This window comes from Nicotiana tabacum, chromosome 13 (genome assembly GCF_000715075.1).
Source record: "Nicotiana tabacum cultivar K326 chromosome 13, ASM71507v2, whole genome shotgun sequence".
In the NCBI taxonomy this organism is placed as follows: domain Eukaryota; kingdom Viridiplantae; phylum Streptophyta; class Magnoliopsida; order Solanales; family Solanaceae; genus Nicotiana; species Nicotiana tabacum.
The window spans coordinates 121,482,789-121,498,409 of record NC_134092.1 but is presented as its reverse complement, the minus strand read 5'-3'; positions in this window follow the sequence as shown (position 1 = coordinate 121,498,409).

Below are 15,621 nucleotides of genomic sequence, written 5' to 3'. Positions count from 1 at the left end.
ATCTTTTTTTGTAGTATACGTGTATACATTTCGAATTTATTCATCAATATATATATATTTAATTGTATATTTTGTATATCTTTCGTATAATAAGGTCTTCAAAGTCCTAATATTTAAACAACCCTAGATGGCCGAAAGCAAAACCCTAAGGTATATTTTATCCCTCTTCAAAGCCCTAATACTTAAACAAACCTAATACTTGATTGTTTTTTCATCTCTTACTCACCTATGTTCTTTTAAGTGTAAGTGAATAGGTATTTCTACCACACTAATTTTTATACATAAATTTATAGTCTGACTCGAAGTTATAGATTCAACTGAACCTGTCATTAGAATTGTAACGACCCGACCGGTCGTTTCGAGAGTTATAGCCCCGTTTTCCCCATTTTTATTTCTTTTGTGTTCTTCAGTTATATTATGATATGTCGGGTTAGTTGGTTCGGGTCCGGAGTAGTTTCAGAATGAATTGAGACACTTAGTCTCCTTATTAGAAGTTTAAGTTGGAAAAGTCAATCGGATATTGACTTATGTGTAAACGATCTCGGATTTAAATTTTGATGATTCCGTTAGCTCCGTTAGGGTATTTTGGACTTAGGAGCGTGTTTGGAATGTAATTTGGAGGTCCGCAGTGGAATTTAGCTTGAATTGGCGAAAGTTGGAAATTTGGTGATTTTGGTCGGGAGTAGAAAATTTGATATCGGGGTCGGAATGGATTTCCGGAAATTGGAGTAGGTTCGTGGTATCATTTATGACATGTGTGTAAAATTTGAGGTCATTCGGACGTGGTTTGGTAAGTTTCGACATCGGTTGTGGAATTCAGAAGTTTAGAAGTTCTTAGGCTTGAATCCGAGAGTAATTTGGTATTTTGATGCTGTTTTGAGTGATTCGAAGGTTCGCTTAAGTTCGTATGAGGTTATATGACTTGTTGGCATATTTTGTTGAGGCCTCGAGGGTCTCGGGTGGTTAACGGATCAAGTTTGAAGTTTGGAGAATTGCTGAAGTTGGCCTGTTGCTGGTGCAATCGCACCTGCGAGGGTTTCACCGCAGGTGCGGTGGGACGGACGCATGTGCGGTGGGACGGATGCAGGTGCGGGAGTGTGTTGAACTGGGGAGAACCGCAGGTGCGAGTAGGTGTGCACATCTTCGCGCCCGCAGAAGGGGGTAGTAGCCCGCAGAAGCGAAAAAGATGAGGTCAGGCAGTGGCCGCAGGTGCAAGGTCTTTTCCGCACCAACGAGGTCGCAGAAGCAGATAGGGAGAGCATGTGTGGAATTGGGGACTTAAGGGATTTTTTGCAGATGCGGAGGTTGTTGCGCAAAAGCGAGACCGCAGGTGCGTATTCTGAGCCGCAGAAAAGCCTGGGTAGAATCTATAAATAGAAGACTTCGCGAATTATTGCTCATTTCCACCATTTTTAAGTCGGACCTTGGAGCTTTTGGAGTGATTTGAAGGGAATTCAAGGGTTTTTCAGCGAGGTAAGTTGCTTGAGCTCTAATACCCTTAGCTATGGTGTTTTCCCGTTGATTTCTCATCTAATTAGTGGGGTTTTGAAGTGAAAATTGGGGGTTAGGGTTTGGGATTTTGGAGAGTGTAATTTGGGGATTTGAGGGACCAAACGATATCGGTTTTTGATAAATTTCATACGGTTAGACTCGTGAGTGAATGGGCTTCCAAGTTTTGTGACTTTTGTCGGATTTCAAGAAGTGGGCACGGGGGCCGGTTTGAGCCGATTTCGGATTTTGGACTATATTTTAGTAGTTTTCTTGTGGAATTGAACCCTTTAGAGGCAAAGGCATCGCAAAGTAGGATTTTGCTTGGATCGAGGTAAGTAAAAGTCTTAAATCTGGTTTTGAGGGTATGAAACCCCGAGAATTTGTATAATGTGATATTTGGAGGTGACGCACATTCTAGATGACGGGGCGTGCAAGCGTGCACCGTTAGGGATGTGACTTGGTCCCTCCCGTGAGACTGTAAAGTCGAATAGCCATTGTTATTACTTGTTTTTCCTTGTCTTTGTGCAATTGACTGCCTTTCATGTTAGAAACCATACTTAGGCCATATGATATCACTATTGGGACCCGTATCGGTCGTATACTTGTTGAATTGACTGCTAATTGTTGTCTTGTATTCAGTCACATTTTTATTATGTGTTATATCTCTGTTTCCTCTCATTTCTTGTTAATACTTGATGTATTCCATGTTTGGGCTGGTTATTATGATATTTTGTGAGCCCGAGGGGATGGAGAGGTTAGTGACTTAGATAGGGCCTGAGTGTCGGGTTGAGAGCTATGTAAGATATATTGGATTGGGCTGCACGCCGCAACAATATTGGATCAGGTTGCATGCCGCAACAAACCTTCAGGCCATATATCGGATCAAGTTGTACGCCACAGCAGTACTTGGATCGAGATGCACGCCGCAATAATATATGGACCGGGCTGCACGCCGCAACAATATATGGACTGGGCTGCACACCGCAACAGTATTGGGTCGGGCTGCACACTGCAACAATATATAGCGCTTGGGCTGTAGGAACCCCTCCAGAGTCTATACACCCCAGTGAGTGCAAGTACCTTTGATTGTGAGTATGGAGGCTGAGAGCCGAGTGATTGAGTTGTTGAGATAGATGAGTGACAATAGCCATGTGAGGTTGTACTTGCTCTTATTTTGCGGTTACACTTCGTTGCTAATTGTTGTTGTTGGGAAATTTTGTGGAGCGCTTATATTGTTGTACCTGAGCTCGAAATATTTTGATTTAAAACACTGAATTGAAAGCATGCTTACTTTTCTTGCTGAAATTACTGAAATAAACTGCATTTGGGTAGCTCGTCACTGCTTCTGAGTTCCTTATTTAATTTTGTTACTAACTAAGTTGGAAGTACTCACGTTACTCCCTGCACCTTGTGTGCAGATTCAGGTGTGACCGGATGCGGAGGTCATTGAGTTCGTGCGCAGTTGATCTTCCAGAGATTTATGAGGTAGCTGCCGGCATTCGCAGACCTTGTGCTCCTTCCTTATTATCTTTCTCTGTATTGGTATCTGGACGCAGACTATTGTAGACACTATCTTTTAGATTGAGAGTCTAGTTGCTTATGACTTAGTGACACCCCGATGTCGGGCTATTTTTTCGCACTTATGTTTAATTGGGTTTTACCCCGTATTTATGAGAAATTCCGGTCATTTTAAATGTCTTAATTCATTTATGTTAAATTTTGAAAGTGTTTTGGAAAGGTCGGCTTACCTAGTACCACGATAGGTGCCATCACGACGGGTTAGGTTTTGGTTCGTGACAAGTTGGTATCAGAGCCTAGGTTACATAGGTCTCACGAGTCATGAGCGGGTTTAGTAGATTCTTACGAATCGGTACTGATGCATCTGTACTTATCTTCGAGAGGTTGCAGAACCCTTAGGAAACTCCACATTCTTGAATTCTTGTCATGCGAATCTGTTGATTCTAGTAACTAAACATCTGTTGTTTCATTCTCTCACAGATGGTGAGGACTCGTATACTACCGGTTAGGAGGCCCAACCACCAGCCAGGGCCGCAAGAGGCCGAGCCCGCGGTAGAGGCTGTGGTAGGGGCAGAGGTGCAGCCCGCACAACAACTGGGGAAGTACTTGCAGATCCACCAGTTGCCCCAGATCAGGACCAGATTCCAGTTGTTGATGCACTAGCTCAGGCACCACCTGTGCCTATTGTGTTTCCAGGCCTTCAGGAGGCCTTAGCTCAGATTCTGACCGCGTGTACAGTCTTGCTCAGGCGGTCTCTGTTCAGGCCGCAGCAGCTACTTCTCAGGCCGTGGGAGGTGCTCAGACTCCCGTTGCTCGCACACCAGAGCAGGTGGTACAGGGATTCCAGACACCGGGGGCACCACCATCCCAGCCGGTTGCAACTGCTCAGGATTATGTGGTTCCTGCTATGTCTGAGGATGATGAGCGTAGATTGGAGAGGTTTGGGAGACTCCAGCCTCCATCTTTCAGTAGTGCAGAGGGATAGGATGCACAGGGTTTCTTGGACAGGTGTCAGAGGATACTCCGTACAACAGGTATCCTGGAGACCACTGGGGTCTCATTCACTACCTTTCAGTTTTTTGGGGCTGCATTCAGTTGGTGGGAGGCTTACGAGAGGCGTAGGCCGGTCGGCGCAGTGCCCTTTACTTGGCAGCAGTTCTCCATTGTGTTTCTAGAGAAGTTCGTACCTCAGTCCCGCAGAGAGGAGATGCGCAGACAGTTTGAGCAGCTTCGTTAGGGTGATATGTCTGTGACACAGTATGAGATGCGATTCTTGGATCTGTCCCGTCATTCTATCTGGTTAGTTCCCACAGACAAGGAGAGGATCAGGAGGTTTATAGATGGCCTCACTTATCAGTTGCGATTGCTTATGACTAGAGAGAGTATGTCTGGTGCTACTTTTGATGAGGTTGTCGACATTGCTCGACAGATTGAGATAGTTTGCAGTCAGAAGAGGGTTGAGAGGGAGGCTAAGAAGCCTCGTGGATAGGGTGGATTTAGTGATACTCCTTCTAGGGGTCAGTTCCAGCACGGTAGAGGCTGTCCATTCAGACATGCTCAGGTGGCTCGCCCAATTCACCGTGGTGCATCATCTGGCCATGGTTCTCATAATTATCAGCAAGGTCGTTCATCTCTTGGTGCCCTTTTAGCGTAGAGTTCTTCTCGTGCTCTATCAGGTCAGAGTTCGTCTTTGCCGGGTCCTTCTGCTAGTTATCCGGGTGCTCGGGGGTCCCTTCAGTCCCCAGCACCAGCACCAAGGCATTGCTATGAGTGTGGGGAGCTCCGCAGAGGAACTAGTCCATGTCATCAGCATTAGTTCCTCCACCACCCGCCCAGTCAGCTAGGGGTGAAGCCCAGTAAGCTAGGGGTCGCCCAAGAGAGGGAGGCTGATCAGGGGGTGGCCAGGCCCGTTTCTATGCTCTTCCTGCCAGACCAAATGCTATTGCTTTAGATGTTGTGATTACAGGTATTGTGTCAATTTGCCACAGAGAAGCCTCTGTATTATTTGACCCTGGTTCCACTTATTCATATGTTTCCTCGTATTTCTCTCATTTTCTAGATATGCCCCGTGAGTCTTTAGTTTTATTTGTTCATGTATCTACTCCTGTGGGTGATACGATTATTGTGGACCGCGCATATCGGTCATGTGTGGTGACCATTGGGGGTCTAGAGACCTGAGTGGATCTTTTGCTGCTCAGTATGGTCAATTTTGATGTGATATTAGGTATGAATTAGTTGTCTCCATGTCATGTTGTTCTAGATTGTCACCCTAAGACCGTGACGTTGGCGATGCCAGATTTGCCGAGGGCTGAGTAGAGCGGTTCTATAGACTATGTACCTAGTAGGGTGATCTCATATTTGAGGGCTCAGCGGATGGTTGAGAAGGGTTGTCTATCCTATTTGGCTTTTGTGAGGGATTTTAGTGCAGAGACTCCTGCCATTGATTTTGTTCCGGTGGTACGTGATTTTTCGGATGTGTTTCCTGCAGACCTATTGGGCATGCAACCTGACAGGGATATTGACTTCGGTATTGATTTGGTGCTGGGCACTCAGCCCATTTCTATCACACCGTATCGTATGGCACCGACGGATTTGAAAGAATAGCTTCAGGAACTCCTTGATAAGGGATTTATTCGGCCTAGTGTGTCACCTTAGGGTGCACCAGTTCTATTTGTGAAGAAGAAGGATGGTTCCATGAGGATGTGCATTGATTACAAGTAGTTGAACAAGGTCACAGTCAAGAACAAGTATCCTTTGCCTCGTATTGATGACTTGTTTGACCAGTTTCAAGGAGCGAGGGTATTCTCTAAGATTGATTTGAGGTCTGGGTATCACCAGCTGAAGATTCGAGATTCGAATATTCTTAAGACAGCTTTCAGGACCCGATATGGCCATTATGAGTTCTTAGTGATGTCTTTTGGGCTAACCAATGCCCCATCAGCGTTTATGAATTTGATGAACAGCGTATAGATAGAGGCGTTGCAGAGTTGTCCTAGACCGTCCTCAGCCACGGAGATTAGGAGATTTCTTGGTTTGGCAGGCTATTACCGTCACTTTGTGGAGGGATTTTCATCTATTGCATCGCCCTTGACCAAATTGACCCAAAAGGGTGCTCCATTCAGGTGGTCGGGTGAGTGTGAGGAGACCTTTCAGAGGCTCAAGACTGCCTTGACCACAACTCCAGTGTTAGTTCTGCCATCAGCTTCAGGTTCTTACACCGTGCATTGTGATGCCTCGAGGATAGGTATTGGAAGTGTTCTGATGCAGGAGGGTAGGGTGATTGCCTATGCCTCGCGCCAGTTGAAGACTCATGAGAAGAACTATCATGTTCATGATCTTGAGTTAGCAGCTATTGTTCACGCCTTGAAGATTTGGCAGCACTATTTGTACGGGGTTCATTGTGAGATCTATACTGATCACCGGAGTTTGCAGCATCTGTTAAAGTAGAAGGATCTTAATTTGCGCCAGCGGAGATGGTTGGAGCTTCTCAAGGACTATAATATCACTATTTTATACCATCCGAGGAAGGACAATGTAGTGGCCGATGCTTTGAGTTGTCTGGCGGGGAGTTTAGCATATCTTCTAGCCAGCAGTAGAGAGGCCTTTGGCATTGGATGTCCAGGCCTTAGCTGGCCAGTTTGTCAGATTGGATATTTCGGAGCCGAGTCGGGTATTGGCTTATGTGGTCTCCAGGTCTTCTCTTTATGACCGTATCAGGGAGCGTCAGTATGATGACCCCCACCTGCTCGTTCTTTAGGATAGGGTTCAGCGAGGTGATGTTGGGGATTTGACTATTGGTGATGACGGCGTGTTGAGGATGCATGGCCGGATATGTGTGTCTAATGTAGATGGACTCTGGGAGTTGATTCTTAAGGAGGCCCACAGCTCGCGGTATTCCATCCATCCGGGTGCCGCAAAGATGTACCAGGATTTGAGACAACACTATTGGTGGAGGCAGATAAAGAAGGATATAGTTGGGTTTGTGGCTCGATGTCTCAACTGTCAGCAGGTTAAGTATGAACATCAGAGACCGGGTGGCTTATTTAAGAGGTTAGAGATCCCAGAGTGGAAGTGGGAGCTCACCATGGACTTCGTAGTTGGGCTCCCACTGACTTCTAGGAAGTTCTATGCTATTTGGGTTATTGTGGATCGGCTGCCCAAGTCCGCGCACTTCATTCCAGTTGGCACTACTTACACTACAGAGTGGTTGGCTAAGATTTACATCCAAGAGATTGTTCGCCTGCATGGTGTCCTACTTTCCATCATTTTAGATAGGGGCACTCAGTTTACATTGCAGTTTTGGAGGGTTGTGCAGCGAGAGTTGGGTACTCGGGTTGAGTTGAGCACAACTTTTCACCCTCAGACGGACAGACAATCCGAGCGCACTATTCAGATATTGGAGGATATGTTGCGCGCTTGTGTGAGTGACTTTGGGGGTTCATGGGACCAGTTTCTGCCACTCGCGGATTTTGCATATAACAACAGTTATCAGTCGAGCATTCAGATGGCTCTGTACGAGGCTTTATATGGGAGGAGGTGTAGATCTCCAGTAGGATAGTTTGAGCCGGGTAAGGCTAGGCTCTTGGGTACAGACTTGGTCCAGTATGCATTAGACAAGGTGAAATTGATTCAGGAGCGTCTTCGCACGGCGCAGTCTAGGCAGAAGAACTATGCGGAAAGGAAGGTCCGTGATGTGTCTTTCATGGTTGGGGAGAAGGTTTTGTTGAAGGTATCACCCATGAAGGGTGTTATGAGGTTTGGGAAGAGGGTCAAGTTGAGCCCCCGGTTCATTGGGCCTTTGAGGTGCTTCAGAAGATAGGGAAGGTGGCTTACAAGCTTGCCTTACCACCCAACTTGTCGAGTGTGCATCCAGTGTTGCACGTGTCTATGCTCCGAAAGTATATTGGAGATCCGTCCCATGTTCTGTATTTCATCACGGTTCAGTTGGATGGTGATATGACTTATGATGTGGAGCCAGTGGCCATTTTGGGTTGGCAGGTTCGGAAGTTGAAGTCAAAGGAAATAGCTTCAGTTAAGGTACAGTGGAGAGGTCAGCCTATGGAGGAGGCCACCTGGGAGACCGAGCAGGAGATGTAGAGCAGATATCCACACCTATTTAAGACTCTAGGTATGTTTCTAGACCCGTTCGAGGACGAACATTTGTTTAAGAGGGGGATGTAACGACCCGACCAGTCGTTTCGAGAGTTATAGTCTCGTTTCCCCCATTTCTGCTTCTTCTGTCTTCAAAAGTTATATTATGATATGTCGGGTTAGTTGGTTTGGGTCCGAAGTGGTTTCGGAGTGAATTGAGACACTTAGTCTCCTTATTAGAAGCTTAAGTTGGAAAAGTCAATTGGATGTTGACTTATGTGTAAACGATTTCAGATTTGAATTTTGATGGTTCCGTTAGCTCCGTTAGGGGATTTTGGACTTAAAAGCGTGTTCGGAATATGATTTGGAGGTGCGTAGTGGAATTTAGCTTGAATTAGCGAAAGTTGAAAATTTGGCGATTTTGGTCGGCAGTGAAAAATTTGATATCAGGGTCGGAATGGATTTCCGAAAATTGGAGTAGGTTTGTGGTGTCATTTGTGACGTGTGTGTAAAATTTGAGGTCATTCGGACGTGGTTTGGTAAGTTTCGACATCGGTTGTGGAATTCGAAAGTTTAGAAGTTCTTAGGCTTAAATCCGAGGGTAATTTGGTATTTTGATATTGTCTTGAGTGATTCGAAGGTTCGATTTAGGCCGTATGAGGTTATATGACTTATTGGTATGTTTTGTTGAGGCCCATGGGGCCTGGGGTGGTTAACGGATCAAGTTTGAAGTTTGGAGAATTGCTGAAGTTGGCATGTTGCTGGTGTAATCGTACCTGCGAGGGTATCGCCGCAGGTGTGGTGGCACGGACGCAGGCGCGGGAGTGTGTTGGACTGGGGAGAACCACAGGTGCGAGTGGGTGTGCGCATCTACGAGCCTGCAGAAGCGGGTAGTTGCCCGCAGAAGCGGAAGAGAGGAGGTCAGGCAGTGGCCGCAGGTGCGAGGTCTTTTCCGCACCTGCGAGGTCGCAGAAGCGGATAGGGAGCGCATGTGCGGAATTGGGGACTTAAGTTATTTTCCATAGATGCGAAGGTTGTTGGGCAAAAGCGAGACCGCAAGTGCGCTTTTTGAGCCGCAGGTGCGAAAAGCATGGGCAGAATCTATAAATAGAAGACTTCGCGAATATTTGCTCATTTCCACCATTTTCAATCGGATCTTGGAGCTTTTGGAGCGATTTTGAAGAGGATTCAAGGGTTTTTCAGTTAGGTAAGTTTCTTGAGCTCTAATACCCTTAGCTATGGTATTTTTCCGTTGATTTTTCATCTAATTGGGGGTTAGGGCATGGGATTTTGGAGAGTGTAATTTTGGCATTTGAGGGACCAGACGATGTCAGTTTTTGATAAATTTCGTATGGTTAGACTTATGAGTGAATGGACTTACGGGTTTTGTGACTTTTGTTGGATTTTGAGACATGGGGCCGGGGACTGGTTTGAGCCGATTTCGGATTTTGGGCTATATTTTAGTAGTTTTCTTGTGAAATTGATCCCTTTAGACCTTATTAATTGTGTTGTATTACTTGTGGCTAGATTCGGGACGTTTGGAGGCCGATTTGAGAGGCAAAGGCATCGCAGAGTAGGATTTTGCTCGGATCGAGGTAAGTAATAGTTTTAAATCTAGTTTTGAGGGTATGAAATCCCGAGAATTTGTATAATGTGATATTTGGAGGTGACGCACGTGCTAGGTGATGGGCGTGTGAGCGTGCACCGTGAGGGATTGTGACTTGGTCTGTCTCGTGAGACTATAAAGTCGAATAACCACTGTTATTACTTATTTTTGAGCAATTGACTGCCTTTCATGTTACAAACCATGCTTAGGCCATATGATATCACTATTGGGACTTGCATCGGTCGTATACTTATTGAATTGACTGCTAATTGCTGTGCTGTACTCAGTCACAGTCTTATTGTGTGTTATATCTCTGTTTACTCTCATTTCTTGTTGATACTTGTTGTATTCCCTGTTTGGGCTGGTTATTATGATATTCTGTGAGCCTGAGTGGCTGGAGAGGTTAGTGACTGAGATAGGGCCTGAGTGCCGGGTTGAGAGTTATGTGAGATATATTGGATCGGGCTGCACACCGCAACAATATATGGATCGGGCTGCACGCCGCAATAATATATGGATCGGGCTGCACGCCGCAGCAATATTGGGTCGGGCTACACGCCGCAGCAATATATAGCGCTTGGGCTGTAGGAGCCCCTCCGGAGTCTGTAAACCCCTTGTGAGCGCAGGTACCTTTGATTGTGAGTATGAAGGCTGAGAGCCGATTGATTGAGTTGTTGAGATAGATGAGTGACAATAGCCCTGTGAGGCTGTACTTGCTCTTATTTTGCTGTTGCACTTCATTGCTAATTGTTGTTGTTGTCAAATTTTCTGGAGGGCTTATATTGTTGTACCTGAGCTCATAATGATTTTATTTAAAACACCGAATTGAAAGTATGCCTACTTTTCTTGCTGAAATTACTGAAATGAACTGCATTTGGGTAGCTCGTCACTGCTTCTGAGTTACTTATTTAATTTTGTTACTTACTGAGTTGGAAGTACTCACGTTACTCCCTGCACTTTGTGTGCAGATTCAGGTGTGACTGGACGCGAAGGTCATTGAGTTCGTCCGTAATTGATCTTTCGGAGATTTATGAGGTAGCTGCCGGCGTTCGCGGACCTTGTGCTCCTTCCTTATTATCTATCTTTCTCTGTATTGATATCTAGACGCAGACTATTGTAGACATTATTTTTTAGATTGAGAGTCTAGTTGCTCATGACTTAGTGATACCCCGATGTCGCGCTATTTTTCCGCACTTATGTTTAATTGGGTTTTACCCCGTATTTATGAGAAATTTTGGTTATTTTAAATGTCTTAATTTATTTCTGTTAAATTTTGAAAGTATTTTGGAAAGGTCGGTTTGCCTAGTACCACGATAGGCGCCATCACGACGGGTTAAATTTTGGGTCATGACAAGAATACTACATCTATCCCTCTGCGTATCATTTCGTATTTGACTGGACACAAGATATTCATTTATACGGGTACTTATTTAGAATCGAAGAAAATATTTCAATAAAGATATTATAATATAAGTTTTCTAATTAGTGGAGAAAATCTAGAAAAAAATCATAATATGAGTTGTTTAACATATTTGAGTTTATATATTTCCATATACTACATATGACATTGTTATTATTATCACAAAGTGGCTAAGTGCATGAACTCACACAAGTAGGATCGATATCATATTTCTTTGTTAAAAAAATATGTTCTTCCAGTATTTGAAAAAAAGATTCTTAATTAGCCTAATAATTCCACTGAAAATACTCACATTCTAGTTAGCCTAAAGAATCCTCCATTTTAGTTAGCCTAAAGAATCCTATCAGTGAACGAACAACTTATTACTGGTGCGACTATCTGGTTTGGTTTGAATAAAGTTGTTGTCGAAACTAATGGTGTTAGTTGAATTGTATTAACTATTTTGATTACCAAAGTTGTATTGATAACTACAATTTTTGAATCCCCGTGTAGATATTGAATCCTATTTACTAACAAAACTATTCACATGTCAATCATTTAATTTCTCAATGAAACATTTACACCTCTTATTTACTCTTCATAACTCTTTCGAATTCAAGACTGTTTTAGTCTTTTGAAATGATATAAAAAATGAAAAAAGAAGAAGATATAACTATTAAAAAAAACACGAGAGCTAGATGTAGATATAAAATTGATATTATTCATAGTTTAATAGAAAATAAAAGTACACATACCATAACTGGATGAACTTAAAAATAAAAACTGAAAAAGGAAAAACCAATACAAACATAACCTAAAAACTAATTAATTTCAACCGGATCTTCAGAAGTTCCTTGTCCTTTCACTTGCACTTTGAAGACAACAAACAATGGTGCAATTTCAACCAACTCAAATTTAACGACCCAATCTCGCTTGATATCATTCTCCGCCATAATTTTTTTTAGTCTTCTTTAAGCCTTCTTCGTTCACCAATGGTCAATCCTACAAATCACTCTTTGCCACCATATTGAAGAAGCACAGTATTATTTGTTTTAGGAAGATGCTCGTAGATTCGTTTTGGAATATGCTTCAAACAGAAAAAAAAATCATTAGTAATAACTTTTAACCCTAAACTATAAAACACAAAGCCTCACTGCCGGATGCATAAAAAATATACCGATGCATATATTTATCTAGAGTTAAGGCATCAAAAATAATAGTAATAAACTCATTTAGCCCAAACTCATAAGCACTTCAAATGTTAGATTATGCTCTTCCTCGTTATCATCAGAAGAGGAGTAAGATAGGGATCGTTTGGCACTGCTGGGGGAGGAGTCCATAGTTGATTTTCTAGGGTTTGTGTAAGAGTGTGTGTTTATGTCTTTAGGGTTGTGTGGGTGAATGTGTATATATACACGGCCAACCATTCAAAAAGGCATATTTAACCATAAAGTTTAGTAAAATGCAGATTTGGAACCTAATTAAAATGTGTATTTTGCATATTTAGTCCCCTTGTAATGTTAATTTTGACATCAATTGTTAGATTTGGTACCTAATTAGCAATTTAATTATGAAATATTAATGAATTAAGTGTCCCTGTGTAATGTTCATTTTGACCTCAATTGTTAAATTATTTAATTCAAACCATAATAATAAGTAGATATTAATAGTAACCATATAAGTCCATTGACTAAGTTTGTAGTCATATAACCTATGTTAATTACATCGTTGTGATTCATAGTTATATTGAACGTTTATATAATTTCATTCATTAAGGTCATTCATTAAGGTCATACGTATCAGCCAATAGTTATTCATAGCAACAATATAAGTCCATTGACTAAGGTTGTAGTCATATACTACGCTAATGTTAATTACATCGTTGCGATTCATAGTTATATTGATCGTTTATGTAATAGCCAATATATAATTTCATTCACTAAGGTCATACGTATCGGTCACTAGTTATTCATAGTTCCCGTGTAATGTTCATTTTGACCTCAATTGTTAAATTATTTAATTCAAACCATAATAATAAGTAGATATTAATAATAACCATATAAATTCATTGAATAAGGTTGTAATCATATAACCTATGTTAATTACATCGTTGCGATTCATAGTTATATTGATCGTTTATGTAATAGCCAATATATAATTTTATTCATTAATGTCATACGTATCAGCCATTAGTTATTCACAGCAACAATATAAGTCTAGTGACTAAGGTTGTAGTCATATACTACACTAATATTAATTACATCGTTGCGATTCATAGTTATATTGATCATTTATGTAATAGCCAATATATAATTTCATTCATTAAAGTCATACGTATCGGCCACTAGTTATTCATAGTCCCTGTGTAATGTTCATTTTGACATCAATTGTTAAATTATTTAATTCAAACCATAATAATAAGTAGATATTAATAGTAACCATATAAATCCATTGACTAAGGTTGTAGTCATATAACCTATGTTAATTATATCGTTGCGCTTCATAGTTATATTGACCGTTTATATAATAGCTAATATATAATTTTATTCATTAAGGTGATACGTATTAGCCACTAGTTATTTATAATCCAAGTGTAATGTTCATTTTGACCTCAATTGTTAAATTATTTAATTCAAACCATAATAATAAGTAGATATTAATAGTAACCATATAAATCCTTTGACTAAGGTTATAGTCGTATAACCTATGTTAATTATATCGTTCCGATTCATAGTTATATTGATCGTTTATGTAATACCTAATATATAATTTCATTCATTAAGGTCATACGTATTGGCCAATAGTTATTCATAGCAACAATATAAATCCATTGACTAAGGTTGTAGTCATATATTACGCTAATGTTAATTACATCGTTGCGATTCATAGTTATATTGATCGTTTATGTAATAGCCAATATATAATTTCATTCATTAAGGTCATACGTATCGGCCACTAGTTATTCATAGTCCCTGTGTAATGTTCATTTTGATATCAATTGTTAAATTATTTAATTCAAACCATAATAATAAGTAAATATTAATAGTAACCATATAAATCCATTGACTAAGGTTGTAGTCATATAATCTATGTTAATTGCATCATTGCGATTCATAGTTATATTGATCGTTTATGTAATAGCCAATATATAATTTCATTCATTAAGGTCATACATATCGGCCATTAGTTATTCATAATAACAATATAAGTCAATTGACTAAGGTTGTATTCATATACTACACTAATGTTAATTATATCGTTGCGATTCATAGTTATATTGATATTCACTGTTGAAGTGGTAGGAACATCTAAGTCTTAGTTTTTTCGATTTTTTCATTAAGGTCATGTAGTGACTGTGTTCTACCCTTGTCATTAAAATATTTATGGATTAATATGATTTTCTTATAATATTGTCTGTTATTTTTTCTTGTATTATTGTTATACTTATTTTTCCTTGTATTATTGATAAGGAGGAAGTATTGATACTACTAAATCTGGTGAATTCAAATTTTCTTCCTCCTACTAAATCGTATACCATATTTGTTTTAAGGAAATACAGTAATTTGCTATACACATAAAATACAATGGAGATACAATATGATGTAAAGACTTTTCAGCTTTCTTGGTATGTGAACATGAATGATTTCACGCAGCTCAATACTTGGGAATAGGAATTGCCTCTCCATATTTAATTTTTTGTTTTGGAGGGAAAATTGTAGGACTAAATAATTAGGAGGTTGTTGATGTAATTTCACCCGTGTGGCCACAGTTGGGCCACATTAGTGTGGTCGTTACTCTTATCCGATTTTTGCACCAAACTACTACTATTATTTTTGGAGTATTACCTTTGTAAATGCCAAATTTATTGCATGTTTGTTACGATATATATTATGTTAGCTCAGTTATTTTTTGTTCTTAAAAGAAGTTGTGAGAAGGTCAGAAGGATTTGGAGAATGAAACAACATAGCTGATATCACCTTGGGATCATAATTTAGACACTTGCCTCCAAAAAGCTAAAGGCGATGACTTTGTCTAGGAATATGAAGAGGTTTAATTTTATCTCATATCTAAAGACAAATGCCCTCGAATTATCGATCGAACTCCAGAAACTAAACTGTACATGTCCACTACCAACAATCCACCAAGAAAAGAAGAGAACCAAAAATGGGATATCAAAGAGTGCGGCGGAATTGGTAAAATCCTTGAGAGATAATGAGCAGTGGCAAAACCATTAATTTGATTTAACGTGTTCAAACTTGAAATAAGTAAAAAATTTACGATAAAAAATATTCAATATATATTATATACCATTAAAATCTAATATTTTACCTATACATACAGTGTAAGTTTTCGACGAATGGGGTCAACCATTTTTGGGCTATGTACCTCATGAGTTCGAGTCTTGAGAATAGAAAATTTCTTTACCCGTTAGTGAATCTACCTAACGCAAACCATAATTTGTCGGACACTCGGACCAGTAACTTTCAGATACAGAATGCTTAATAAAGCAAAAAAA